At 39.8% G+C, this 14,992-nt stretch overlaps 1 pseudogene; it reads right to left on the bottom strand.

Annotated features, from left to right (window-relative positions):
- LOC145651909 (NACHT, LRR and PYD domains-containing protein 3-like) overlaps window positions 1–14,992 on the bottom strand; it is a 58,339-nt pseudogene that overhangs the window by 8,374 nt on the left and 34,973 nt on the right.

Here is a 14,992-nt window from a genome sequence, read left to right as displayed (position 1 = left end):
TAGTTCTCTCTCTCTCTCTCTCTCACACATATAGATAATAGTTCTGTCTCTCTCTCACAAACACACAGATAATAGTTCTGTCTCTCTCTCTCTTTCTCCCACCCACACAAGTAAAATTCTCTCTCTCTCTCTTTCTCTCTCTCTCAGATAATAGTTCTCTCTCTCTCTCTCTCGCTCACACACACAAAGATAATAGTTCTGTCTCTCTCTCTCTCACAGAGAATAGTTCTGTCTCTCTCTCTCTCACAGAGAATAGTTCTGTCTCTCTCTCTCTCACAGATAATAGTTCTGTCTCTCTCTCTCTCTCTCTCTCACACAGATAATATTTCTGTCTCTCTCTCTCACACACACACAGTTATTAGTTCTCTCTCTCTCACACACACAGTTATTAGTTCTGTCTCTCTCTCTTTCTCTCTCTCTCTCTCTCTCTGTTCCACACACAGATAATAGTTCTGTCGCTCTCTCTCTCTCTCTCACACACAGATAACAGTTCTGTTTCTCTCTCTCACACACACAGAGATAATAGTTCTGTCTCTCTCTCTCTCTCACACACAGAAAAGTTCTGTCTCACACACAGATAATAGTTGTCTCTCTCTGTCTCACACACAGATAATAGTTCTGTCGCTCTCTCTCTGTCTCACACAGATAATAGTTCTGTAGCTCTTTCTCTCTCTCTCTCGCACAGATAATAGTTCTGTCTCTCTATGTCTCACACAGATAATAATTCTCTCTCTCTCTCTCTCTCTCTCTCTCTCTCTCACACACACAGATAATAGTTCTGTCTCTCTCTCACACAAACACACAAAGATAATAGTTCTCGCTCTCTCTCTCCATTTCAGACACACACATCGTTCTGGGCATTGAGAGTTCTGGTAAACTGGGATGTGATGTTGTCACTTCACCTCTCTTTTGTCTCTCTAGTTTGTTGACTGAGAGCGGCGCAGTGTTGATCATGCCTGTGTTTCCTTTTAGCTGTGCTGCCACAGCTACATCTGCCAAAGTCCATCTTTGCACATCATAGTTTCCTAATTTACACACCCTCTACCTGGACATGTCTAATAATCTAGTCTCTCTGTCGGCTGAGGTTCACCTACCCCTGATGTCATGACGTTACTGTCTCAGCTGCCATGGCTCCTCCCACCACCCCATGATGCCCCCTGTTGTAGCCCCCCACACCTCCACCCCACACAGCTACTTCCCCGCTGCCCTTCATGGATGATCTCATACAGGAAGAGTTTCGGTCATGTGCACACCGTCGGGACCAGACTAAGACTTCTAGAAAACCACACTAGACATTAATTGCTTATTGTTCCATATTTCTTTATTTATTTTTCTCCATCTCACTACTTATTCTGCTCCTTATTGTCTATATTCTTACTACTGTAATGTCCGTTATTGTGCAGAGGACCCCACCAGTTTACAGCCCACCAGAACCAGTGCACCGAGGACACTGTCAGTACTGACATCCACACGTCTCTCACACATCTGGAGGACATGGACAGTTATGTTCCAGTGCTGTTCACTGATTACAGCTCAGCAGTCAACACAGTCACCCCAACCAAACTGACTGAAACACTCACCACTGACTCACACCCTCCTTCTGTAAATGGGGGCTGAACTTTCTAACAGACAGAATCAGTCAGTCAGAACTGGCAATGTACATCCAGCACAAGGACTGAGAACTCTGGGACCCCCCAGGACTGTGTGGCCGCCCAGTATAACACCAGCATCATCAAACTGGTTTGACTGATCACTGGATGAGACAGCATACAGGAGGGAGGTGACAGATATGGTGTCATGGTGTCATGACAACAATCTCTCCCTGAATGCAGACAAGACCAAGAAGATGATTGTTGACCCAAGGAGGAAGGAGAAGCAACAGCACACACCACTACAGACAGGAGAGATGGAGGTGAACTCCTTCACCTTCGTGGAGTTCACATCAGTGAGGACCTCACCTGGACCTACAACACACCCCACATCAGTGAGGACATCACCTGGTCCTACAACACACACACCCCACATCAGTGAGGACCTCACCTGGACCTACAACACACACACACCACATCAGTGAGGACATCCCCTGGTCCTACAACACACACACCCCACATCAGTGAAGACCTCACCTGGACCTACAACACACACCCCACATTAGTGAGGACCTCACCTGGACCTACAACACACACACACACCACATCAGTGAGGACCTCACCTGGACCTACAACACACACACCCCACAACAGTGAGGACCTCACCTGGACCTACAACACACACCCCACATCAGTGAGGACCTCACCTGGACCTACAACAAACACCACATCATAAAGAAATCCCAACAGTATCTGCTGTGTCCTCTGTTTATGTACGATACACAGCATGACCTGCAGGTTAACACTCTCCTGACATCAGAACTCTGAAAATGTTCAGCTCTTGTTCACAGTTTTATTGACAACAGGAGGAAACGTGAAACTGAATCACATGAAAGACAAATCAACAACAAGCCAGCCACAACAAGTACCGATATACACAAAACACAATGCAGCAAACTTCACAGAGAATAACATTATCCACCAAATAATGATCTGTGATTACAAATAACAATACAATAAACTACACACAACCACAATGTTTTCAAAAGGTATGAGATGTACGCAGACAACTGCATTAGCACGGCTATGATAACTACAATAACTATAATAACTACAATAACTAGAACTCTTGGAGTTGTATTCTCTCACTCTACGATCGCTACACACATAAACCGACTCGCTGCTACTGACACCCTGTGGTTCAAAAATGAATTACAACTAACCTCAAAAAATGGAACAGAGTTTATAAACTCCTGACAGAACAGCATCTGTACTTCCTGAGGAGGCTGAGGAAATGTAGCATGTCAACTAAAACTCAGCAGTTCCTACAGGAGAATGATGGAGAGCGAACTCACCAGCCACCACAGTATGATATGGGAACTGCACTACTCAGGAATGGAAGACTCAGTTTTCATTATTTTCTCATTCTCACTCTTTCATAAACACACACAGACACACACACACACACACACACACACACACACACACACACACACACACACACACACACACACACACACACACACACACACATATACACGTAAGCACACACAAACAAACCCACATACGCATGCACACACTAACGTTCCATACCTGAGAGTGTCCAGTCTGCAGTGGGGATCCTCCAGTCTAGAAGAGAGCAGCTTCACTCCTGACTCTCCTGGGTGATTGTACGTCAGGTCCAGTTCTTTCAGGTGGGAGGGGTTTGACCTCAGAGCTGAAGCCAGAGAAGAACAGCCTTCCTCTGTGACCAAACAACCAGACAGTCTGCAGAAAGGAGGGAAACAGGTAGAGAGAGACAGAGAGTGAGATGCACTTCCAGAGCAGCCTGCATGGGGCAGCTAGAGAGGCTGGTAACTGTAGTGGAGGTTCCTCCACTCTCATCTCTCTCTGGCGTCCTCCATGGCAGATGGTTTTGTTCACTCTTCTCCAGATCGCTGCTGTCTGTGTTTATTTTAGCTCTTATTTTATTCAGCCCTTCAGAACTCTAGTGCACTATTAAACTACATCAGAAGAACCCTAAAGCTGGACTTACACTGTGTGATTTCAGTGGTCTTATAAGACTGTTACATGTCAGACTGTATGAGATGATGCCAGTAAAATCTTGGCAGAATTCTACATCTGGCTGTGATAACAGAAGTAATAACACTGTCACATTTATGGACCTGTGACTCAGATAACGTCTAAGGATCCTAAGCGATGCATACTTTTTTTTGGAAGTTGCAAAGCTGATGCCAGACTTTCACAAGTGTTTTCCTCAAGATTACAGATAGCTAGACTGCCAGTAGATACAACAGACATTACAATATACCCTACAGTAGATACAACAGACATTACAATATACCCTACAGTAGATACAACAGATGTCACAATATACCCTACAGCAGATACAACAGACATCACAATATACCCTACAGTAAATACAACAGATATCACAATATACCCTACAGTAAATACAACAGATATCACAATGTACTCTACAGTAGATAAAATTTTACAATATACCCTACAGTAGATACAACAGATATCACAACATACTCCATAGTATATAGTATAGTGGAATTATTTTGTCATTATGGGAATATCTCTGAGAAATAGATATCCAAAATCAGCATATTGTAAATGAGTACATGAATTCCCCTAATGGTAGTATGACTTTAATATGGGATTATTAAACTTCCGCGTGCTGTCTGGACAGCAGAGTCCCTCGCAGTCTTCAAACACAGACTGAAGACACATCTGTTTGTGGAATATTTAAATGACCACTGATCCTGCTCCTATGTTGACTAACTGAAACTCTAGTACTTCTTGTAGGGTGTTTATTACTCTGATGTTGACTGCTCCTGTGTTGTCTAACTCTAGTACTTATTGTTTATTTCTGATGTTGGCTGCTCCTGTGTTGTCTAACTCTAGTACTTATTGTTTACTACTCTGACTGCTCCTATGTTGACTAACTCTAGTACTTGTTTATTACTCTGATGTTGACTGCTCCTGTGTTGACTAACTCTAGTACTTATTGTTTATTGCACTGATTGTCTGTTATAGAGCTTAAATGTATTTTGTACTTCTAGACATTAGCATTGATCCCTGTATTTCAACAGTATTCTAGTTCATTGGTATCTTGCACTCTAACCTACTTTACTGGCTAGGATCTGTTCTATGAGGAAATGACAAAGCACTTTTCTAAGTCGCTCTGGATAAAAGCATCTACCAAATGCTGTAAAAGTAAATATAAATGTACTCTTATGTGGTCATGGAACTGTCTTGGCTTTATGGGACATTTCTGGGAAATAGATATCCAAAATCAACCTGAATGAAATGAGTACATGAATTCACCCAAAGGTATTATTATTTTAATAGGAGTTTATGAAAAATAGTAGAGTGAAATCTGTCCAAACTTACTCTGCTGATACTCTGCAAATTCAGTCTATACAAAATGAGTGCATTATTTCGCCTAAAGGTAGTTTGACTTTAATATGGATTTATGAAGACATTGTACAGTGAGTGTCCAAACTTACTCTGCCAATAGTCAAGGGCTTCTACTCACATGTGGTAGTGGAACTGTTTTTGCATTTTGTTAAAATTCAGAAAAATATGTAAAACTTCAATATAGATTTATTAATGATCTGGTGATGGCCAAGGGCCACCAATCAATTGGCAGTGGAATATTTCAGCCCTGGAGTTCCCCTGCCCTGCACATTTGCCACATTTCACTAGTGATAACCCCTGTTTCAGCTGGCCGTCAAGATCTATAATAGCCTTCTGAGAAACATTATGTAGAAAAAGCTTTTCCACAATGCTTATTATGCTGTGTAAATATATTACCAATTGTGTTTAATCTAATTATGCAATTAAACTAGTTCAATCAAATAAACTGTATTTTGTACAAATACGCAAGTCTGTTTCTTTGCTTAGGAAGAGTTAGATTGCTGTGAGCAGCATAATACCGTATAATCGCGCATATAGGCGCATTGAATTTAAACCGCAGATGACTTGACCGTGAATCGCTAAAGCGCGGATAGCGTGATCGCGGTTGTAACCTAGTGACCACCTGTAACCTAGTAACCACCTGTAACCTAGTAACCACCTGTAACCTAGCTACAAGGTTTAAATGTGTTTAAACTGATGTAGGGGACATGACTGATTAATACACAGCTGTAGTTCATGAACACCAGATGTTATAAATCACATCCCCGTCAAATCTCCCGTCACACCCGCACCCTCCTCCCTCCTGCTCTCAACTACGTGAAGATCCAACCGCATTTCTCCTAAAGACTGTAACTTGATTGTTGCAAAAACAAGAAGTCCAATCTTGCTTATTGACGGTTTGGTCAAATTGTTGAGACTGTTAGCTGGTTAGATATCTGTGCTGAACAGTAAACAACTAAACAAATCAACATAGCTAGACTTTCTTTGCTAACATTACCTAGTTAGCTGTTAGCCATGAATGACGATCAGAGATTCAGTGAAAAACTCACACAGGCTTTGTCTGTCTGTCTTAGTCCATCTACTTTTACTTTTTGTCCGTCCCTTTCTGGTATTTTCCTTTTCTCTTGGAAATCACCATAGCAGCAAATATCCTCCAATTCCAGTTTGAGATTTTCTGTCATTTTCATGATCCACTACAGTTCTCTTCACCTCAGTAAGTTAAAACAGCTCCTCTGATGCTATTGGCCACTGTAATGACGTCATTCAATATTCTGCCGCCCCGGCCGTCCTACCACATATGTGATTGGATCAAATTACTGTCACTCAAAATGAGAACCTTCTCACTCATATTTCTGTTACTGCTGGATACAAGTGCTTCTTGGATATTCATGTTATTACTACCTTTATTTTTTTTTTCAAATGGTACAATTTAAAAAAATTTGTGGAGTGTTTTTATTGTACCTTTTGACATTTTTTAATACGTCAACATAGACTTCCTAAAAACACAAGGGCAACAATCACAAGGTTATTACTGTATTTCTAGACCAAACTGTTTTCTGCTGTTTCGTGTGCTCCCAGTTTTAGTTGAGAAAAATATTAGGAACATTATCTTCACTACATATAATGGTGTTATACTGTTTCTGACCATTCTGGTGCCCTACACACACCCAAACACACCCTGCTGCTACCACACTACAGTTACAGTGAAACTACAAACACTCCATAACTGCAGCCTGATAAGATTTAATAGACAGACTGAACTCAGGCATGCTAATAGAACACAGATTTGTACCTTCAGTTTCCAGAGTTGGCTCTGTCCTAGAACAACTCCCCCAGGTCATTGTGCCAGTGTTGGGTAGTGTAGTCTATTGTGTGGCTGTGTGTATCAACATACAGAAGATTACTGTACATTCACTGAGTGGATTTGAGCTTGTTACATCTACTACTGTATTTTCTTTTCCCTCTTCTGGTTTATGTTTAATGAAGACAGGTTTGGGGTGGAGCATGTGTTGGGTTTGGCTTTTATTCTGGCTTATAATTCCCATAGAGTCAGACGGCATGTTTGTAGATCTCTATTACTTTTTTGTAATAATGGTTTGTGCTCACAATAAAGTGTCTGTTGTGGTCTCTCCTCCTGCACTGGCACATAACAGAGATGTATAAAGGTTGGTATCTCTCTCTAATCATCTGCAGCTGAAATAACCAGCAACTGAAGATGGCTGCCTCCAACACTCCAAACACTGTAAGATAAAACTGATGATTTTCTTCATAATTTGTGAACCCTAAAGACGGCCATGTTACTATATTGTGTGGGATGTAGCTTGGACACATTAAAACTAGCATAACCATTGTATTAGAGTGTTGCTATGAACAATGCATTAAATAAGAGTTTTACACATTTTTTTTTTTTAACAGAGCAGTGCCTTGACTCTCCCACTATTTGTATTTTATATAATTTCCTTGCAAAACACCTTCACTATTGTTTCTGAACTTCTGAGCCCTCCAGACATCTTGTGGTTTTAAGTATTTTCTGTGGTCAGTGTTTGTTCTCCTGTATGGAGGAAGCAGAAAGACAAGGAGCACAGCAAGGGGTCCAGTGAGGAGCACATTCTATCAGTGGTGGTCACACACAGATAATAGTTCTGCCTCTCTAACACACACAAATAGATCTGTCTGTCTCTCTCTCTCTCTCTCTCTCTCTCTCTCTCTCTCTCTCTCTCTCTCTCTCTCTCTCACATATACACACAAATAATAGATCTGTCTGTCTCTCTCTGGCTGTCTCTCACTCTCTATTTCAGACACACACACACACACACACAGATAATAGTTCTCTTTCTCTCTCAAACACGTAGATAATAGTTCTGTCTCTCTCTCTCCCCATCTCTCTCACACACACACACACACACACACACACACACACACACACACACACACACACACACACACGTTTCAATCGAGGTGAAGCATTATAAACAGCAAATGAAACATATTTGTGTCAATCTGTGTAATAAATAAGATTTCAAACAGTAGTCATATTGGCTCTGAACTAAACAGTGTGAGGTTTGGTTTACTGTGTATAAACAGTAATTATATTGGCCCTGAACTAAACAGTGTGAGGTCTGGTTTACTGTGTATAAACAGTAGTTATACTGGCCCTGAACTAAACAGTGTGAGGTCTGGTTTAATGTGTATATACAGTAGTCATATTGGCACTGAACTAAACAGTGTGAGGTCTGGTTTACTGTGTATATACAGTAGTCATATTGGCACTGAACTAAACAGTGTGAGGTCTGGTTTACTGTGTATGAACAGTAGTCATATTGGCTGTGAACTAAACAGTGTGAGGTCTGGTTTACTGTGTATATACAGTAGTCATATTGGCAGTGAACTAAACAGTGTGAGGTCTGGTTTACTGTGTATATACAGTAGTTATACTGGCCCTGAACTAAACAGTGTGAGGTCTGGTTTACTGTGTATATACAGTAGTCATATTGGAACTGAACTAAACAGTGTGAGGTCTGGTTTACTGTGTATATACAGTAGTCATATTGGCACTGAACTAAACAGTGTGAGGTCTGGTTTACTGTGTATATACAGTAGTCATATTGGCCGTGAACTAAACAGTGTGAGGTCTGGTTTACTGTGTATATACAGTAGTCATATTGGCACTGAACTAAACAGTGTGAGGTCTAGTTTACTGTGTATGAACAGTTGTTATACTGATCCTGAACTAAATAGTGTGAGCTCTGGCTTGATTGCTGGCAAATAATTTCAGCACCAAATGTCCAGTTGAGGCCTGCAGAACATATTTACTGGGGGGACAGATGGGACCAGTGAACATCTTGTGGTGACACACTAAAATGGCCTTACAGCACAGAGGAATTTCAGGGTACACAAGTTAAGTGTATAATAAACTACATACATACTGTTTAATTCCTTATCAGATTATGACAAATCACATGAAGTCAGTAAGGGAGTCATTCATTAACCCATAAGATTACATTTTGAATGAATCATCACCAATAAATCAAGGGTGTGGGTTACATAAACATAAATATTATTATCTGAGAAAGGTTCATTTCTGTCCAGCACTTAATATTTTATATCACTTACAAGTATCTTCCATTCTTTGATTCATACCCTTGATAAAGGTTGTATTTCAAGATTCCAAAAATTGTGTGTGTGGTTATAATTCTACAAGTAGTTATAATTCTATATTTAGTTCTAATACTACAAGTAGTTATAAGTCTCCCTGTGGTTATAATTTTACAATTGGTGATAATTCTTGATGTATCTACATTCTGTAGTATCAAATAATGAATTATGGATGCAGAAATGTCAGAAATGTCTGAAGTTCTGATGTAATTACAAAACACCACACATGCTAGGTACCACACACACACACACACACACACACACACACACACACACACACTTAGACAATATCCCACCCAAAAACACAAGGGAATCATGTGTGCTTGTAAAAGAGTCCTGTAATGTGTCTAGAACCTCAATAGTTCAGCTTTAAATGTTTTAATTAAGATTTTAAGGGCTTGTATTTGCAGAGAGATTAGAATGACTGATGTTTACAGTGTTTCCATACATAAACTAGATAAAATCACTCAGTGAAAATCTTACATTAGAACACTTCATTTTACAACACTATTGTTGGGAGTTTCTGAATATATTCATCCTGTAAGACATTTTGCTAAATTTCTGCGCTCAGGTGACCAAAAATGCAGCTTGTGGACAAAATGCCAAAGCGCCTAGTTGAAGCAGCATTGTAATAAATACACCTGTACATGTGGACAAGGACTCATCTGTGTCTCCTCTTTACAATGTTATATTTCTCTTATACACTTGAATATCTGCTTATGCATCACAAATGTAACTCTTTGTCTCCACAGTGTGGTCATTTAATGAAATGCAGTGAGGTTTCAACAGAAAACTATATTTAGAAATATTTAGAGAAGAGAACTTTATAATATAATATAAAAATGTATATTTCCTTGCATTGCCTTGTCTGGCAATGTTTGTTTAATACTGTACTATAAGGGAGTTGACACTGACCTTTTTAAAATGCCTCTTTATTTACATTCAAAAATAGTCACAGAAACTCACCTGAGAATCTCCAGTTTACAGTGTGAACTCTTCAGTCCAGCACAGAGCTGCTCCACTCCTGAATTCTGCAGATCATTATTATTCATCTCCACCTCTCTCAGTGAGTTTTCTGTTTGTAGAACTGATGTGAGAGATTTGCAAGACTCTTGCGTGAGACCACAGCCAGATAGTCTGTAAAAGATTAAATACAGTAAATAATGTAGTTCAGTCAGAGGATGATGAATTAAAAGATCTGAACTGCTAATAAAAATGTAAAGAAGAGTTTGAAAGGTCTGGAACACACTGATACATTTTCAGCCTTTTAATTTTACAAACACAGCAACATTTAACACTGCTGTGTCTTTATCAAAGACAAAATGGACAAAAACATGACAAATAACATTCATTAGCAACCTAAAACAGATGAACAAATAATGGATGGTTGGTTCATAAGTCAGTGAATGGCAGTTACCATAATCAGAGTCCAAATATCAAAATATCCCACCCCTAACACCATAACAGGAAACAGAACAACATAGATCTCATTCAATGTTTCACAAATACAAACACATTAATATACAAACCGAAAATATTGTTGGCAGACATGCAGAGTAGTGATTATGGAGAAATAAACACTGCAGTATTGATTATGGAGGAATAAACACTGCAGTAGCGATTATGTTGGAATGAACACAGCAGTAGTGATTTTAGAGGAATAATCACAGTAGTATTTATTATGGAGAAATAAACACTGCAGGAGTGATTATGTAGAAATAAACACTGCAGTTTTGACTATGGAATAATGAACACTGCAGTTTTGATTATGGAGGAATGAACATTGCAGTAGTGAATATTAGTGTATGAACACTGCAGTACTAATGGTGGTAGGATGAACACTGCAATAGTGATTATGGAGGAATGAACACTGCAGTATTGATTGGACAGAATGCAGACAGCATAATCTTTTACTAGTGTTTACATTCCTTTGCTCACACTATGAGTCACTGATCATGAAACATTCTCCTCTGCCTTTGCTTTTCCAAGTGATGTCCTGAGTTCTGTCTGAGTGGTGCACCAAGAATCCTAGAGGCTTAATAGCTGAGTCAGGGACCCCATCAGTCAGTCAGGTGTGTGTGAGGCAGACCCCATCAGTCAGTCAGTTCTGACTCTCTCACACACACAAATAATATATCTGTCTGTCTCTCTCTTGTGGTGACACATTAAAATATCCTTACAGCACAGAGGAATTTCAGGGTACACAAGTTAATACAGTGGTAAAACCACTATTATATTGTATAATAAACTACATACTGTTTAATTCCTTATCAGATTATGACATTCACATGAAGTCAGTCAGGGAGTCATTAATTAACCCATGAGATTACAATTTGAATAAATCTTCACCAATAAATCAAGGGTGTGGGTTACATAAACATAAATACTGTTACCTGAGAAAGGTTTAATTTCTGTCCAGCACTTAATATTTTATATCACTTACAAGTATCTTCAGTTCTTTGATTCATCCCTTCGAAAAAGGTTGTATTTCAAGATTCCAAAAATTCTACTTGTGGTTATAATTCTATGTGTGGTTATATTTCTACATGTAGTTAAATTGCTAAATTTGGTTCTAATTCTACATGTGATTATAATTCTATGTGTGGTTATAATTCTCAGTGTATCTGAATTATGTAGTATCAAATGATGAATTATGGGTGCAGAAATGTCTGAAACAATATCGCTACTTCACACAACTAATTTATTCACTAAAATCAACTATTTACATTAACACAAAAAAAACCAACTAAAGTCAGCAGAGCTGTGGGGCTACAGTGAGAGTGGACACAGCCAACACTACAGCAGACCTGTGGGGCTACAGTGAGAGTGGACCCAGCTGACACTACAGCAGACCTGCGGGGCTACAGTGAGAGTGGACACAGCTGACACTACAGCAGACCTGTGGGGCTACAGTGAGAGTGGACACAGCCAACACTACAGTAGACCTGTGGGGCTACAGTGAGAGTGGACCCAGCTGACACTACAGCAGAGCTGTGGGGCTACAGTGAGAGTAGACATAGCTGACACTACAGCAGACCTGTGGGGCTACAGTGAGAGTGGACACAGCTGGCTCCTCTGTCTATGTCTGCTGTGTCCACTCTCTTCCATGTCCTCCTCCTGGACACTTTCACCATCAAGTTCTTCTGTCTTTTCTCTCTCATGCTGTCTTCTTACTAAAGAAGGTTGCCATGGCAATAACATTACTCTTTCTCTTCATCCTGGTTGTTTTCTGTCTCTCTATACTAACTGTAAATGAACAAGCAGGAGTATTTTATATTCTAGCCAGTTCCTTATATTTAAGGAAGCTAACATTAACCTCATTAGCTTTGTTACAGTACATCCAGTGTGACACACACACACACACACACACACACACACACACACACACACACACACACACACACACACACACACACACACACACACACACACTTCACTGCTTCTCTCCTCCTAATCTCCTGATTACTGATTACTGTGTCTTGTGTGTCTTTCTTTCTCTCTTGTAATTAAGTCCACAGGTTCACTCGTCCAGTGCTGAACATTGTTCCTCACTACTGTGTTCAGATGTCCTGAGTTTACTGTCAGCTGTCTGCTCAGTTTCTCTCTCTGCTGACTCAATGTCTTCTACCATCACTGTTCTTTTTTGTTTGCTGTCTCTGGCTTGATGAAAAAATTAGCAGCCAACATTCACTCCTAAGTCAAGCTAATATGATGTTAGCATGAGGTATCTAGGAGTAGTAACCAACAATATACTGTAACTTGGCAAGCTTAAGGTTACTAATATTAGCCAGCTACATGTTTCATAAAAACACCCGTGGAGAGAGATCACAGGTTTATCTTAAGGAATAACCAATAAACCTTTCAGTTCTATTGAATGAATATTAATTTGTTGAGTTCTTTCCTCCAGCACGGCTGTCAGTTCAGCTCACCTCAACATGTGTTGAATACACGGTGTAAATCATAATGAGAACAGGGTCTCCCACCCAATAACACAAGGGAATCATGTGTGATTGTAAAAGTGTCCTGTAATGTGTCCAAAACCTCAATTGTTTAGCTTTAAATGTTTTCATTAAGACTTTAAGGGCTTTTATTTGCAGAGAGATTAGAATGGCTGATGTTTACAGTGTTTCCATACATAAACTAGATAAAATCACTCAGTGAAAATCTTGCATGAGAACACTTCATTTTACAACACTGTTGTTGGAGTTTTTGAATATATTCATCCTGTAAGACATTTTGCAAAATTTCTGTGCTCAGGTGACCAAAGATGAGGCTTGTGGACAAAATACCAAAGTTCCTAGTTGAAGCAGCATTGTAATAAATACACCTGTACACGTGGACAAGGACTCATCTGTGTCTTCTCTTTACAAAATTATATTTCTCTTATACACTTGAAAATCTGCTCATGCATCACAGATGTAACTCTTTGTCTCCACAGTGTGGTCATTTAATGAAATGCAGCAAGGTTTCAACAGAAAACTATATTTAGAAATATTTAAAGAAGAGAACTTTATAATATTAAAGTGTACAATTCCTTGCATTGCCTTGCCTGGCAATGTTTGTTTAATACTGTACTATAATGGAGTTGACACTGAGCTTTTTAAAATGGATCTTTATTTACATTCAAAAATAGTCACAGAAACTCACCTGAGAATCTCCAGTTTACAGTGTGAACTCTTCAGTCCAGCACAGAGCTGCTCCACTCCTGAATTCTGCAGGTCATTATTATTCATCTCCAGCTCTCTCAGTGAGTTTTCTGTTTGAAGAACTGATGTGAGAGATTTGCAAGACTCTTCATTGAGACCACAGCCAGATAGTCTGTAAAAGAGTAAATACAGTAAATAATGTAGTTCAGTCAGAGGATGATGAATTAAAAGATCTGAACTGCTAATAAAAATGTAAAGAAGAGCTTGAAAGGTCTGGAACACACTGATACATTTTCAGATTTTTAATTTTACAAACACAGCAACATTTCAACATTACTGTGTCTTCATCAAAGACAAAATGGACAAAGACATGACAAATAACATTCATTAGCAACCTAAGACAGGTGACCAAATAATGGATGGTTGGTTCATAAGTCAGTGAATGGCAGTTGCCATAATCAGAGTCCAAATATCAAAATATCCCACCCCTAACACCATAACAGCAAACAGAACAACACAGATCTCATTCAATGTTTCACAAATACAAACACACTAATATACAAACAGAAAATATTGTTGGAAGACAGGCAGAGTAGTGATTATGGAGGAATAAACACTGCATTAGTGATTATGGATGAATAAACACCGCAGTAGTGATTATGGAGGAATGAACACTGCAGTATTGATTGGACAGAATGCAGACAGCATAATCCTTTACTAGTGTTTACATTCCTGTGCTCACACTGAGCCACTGATCATGAAACATTCTCCTCTGCCTTTGCTTTTCCCAGTGAGGTCCTGAGTTCTGTCTGTGTGGTGCACCGAGAATCCCGGAGGCACAATAGTTGAGTCAGGGACCCCATCAGTCAGTCAGGTATGTGTGAGGCAGACCCCATCAGTCAGTCAGGTGTGTGTGTGACTCAGACACAATCGGCCAGTTAAGTGTTTGTGAGGCAACAATCTCATGTCTGCTGTTGACATGAAATGTGTCCCTGGAGTTTGTCCTTCATGGACTGCATGTGTGCAGTAAAATACTGGGGAGAAGAGGACCATTCACATGTTGTTTCAGTTGGATCAGAACTTCGACTCACTTCTCACTTCTCTCCACTACAGCAGACCTGTGGGGCTACAGTGAGAGTGGACACAGCCGACACTACAGCAGACCTGTGGGGC

This window comes from Electrophorus electricus, chromosome 1, assembly GCF_041902795.1.
Source record: "Electrophorus electricus isolate QZ-2024a chromosome 1, ASM4190279v1, whole genome shotgun sequence".
Lineage (NCBI taxonomy): Eukaryota > Metazoa > Chordata > Actinopteri > Gymnotiformes > Gymnotidae > Electrophorus > Electrophorus electricus.
Note: the sequence above shows the minus strand (reverse complement) of the source record. Positions and strands in the feature narration are given on the sequence as shown.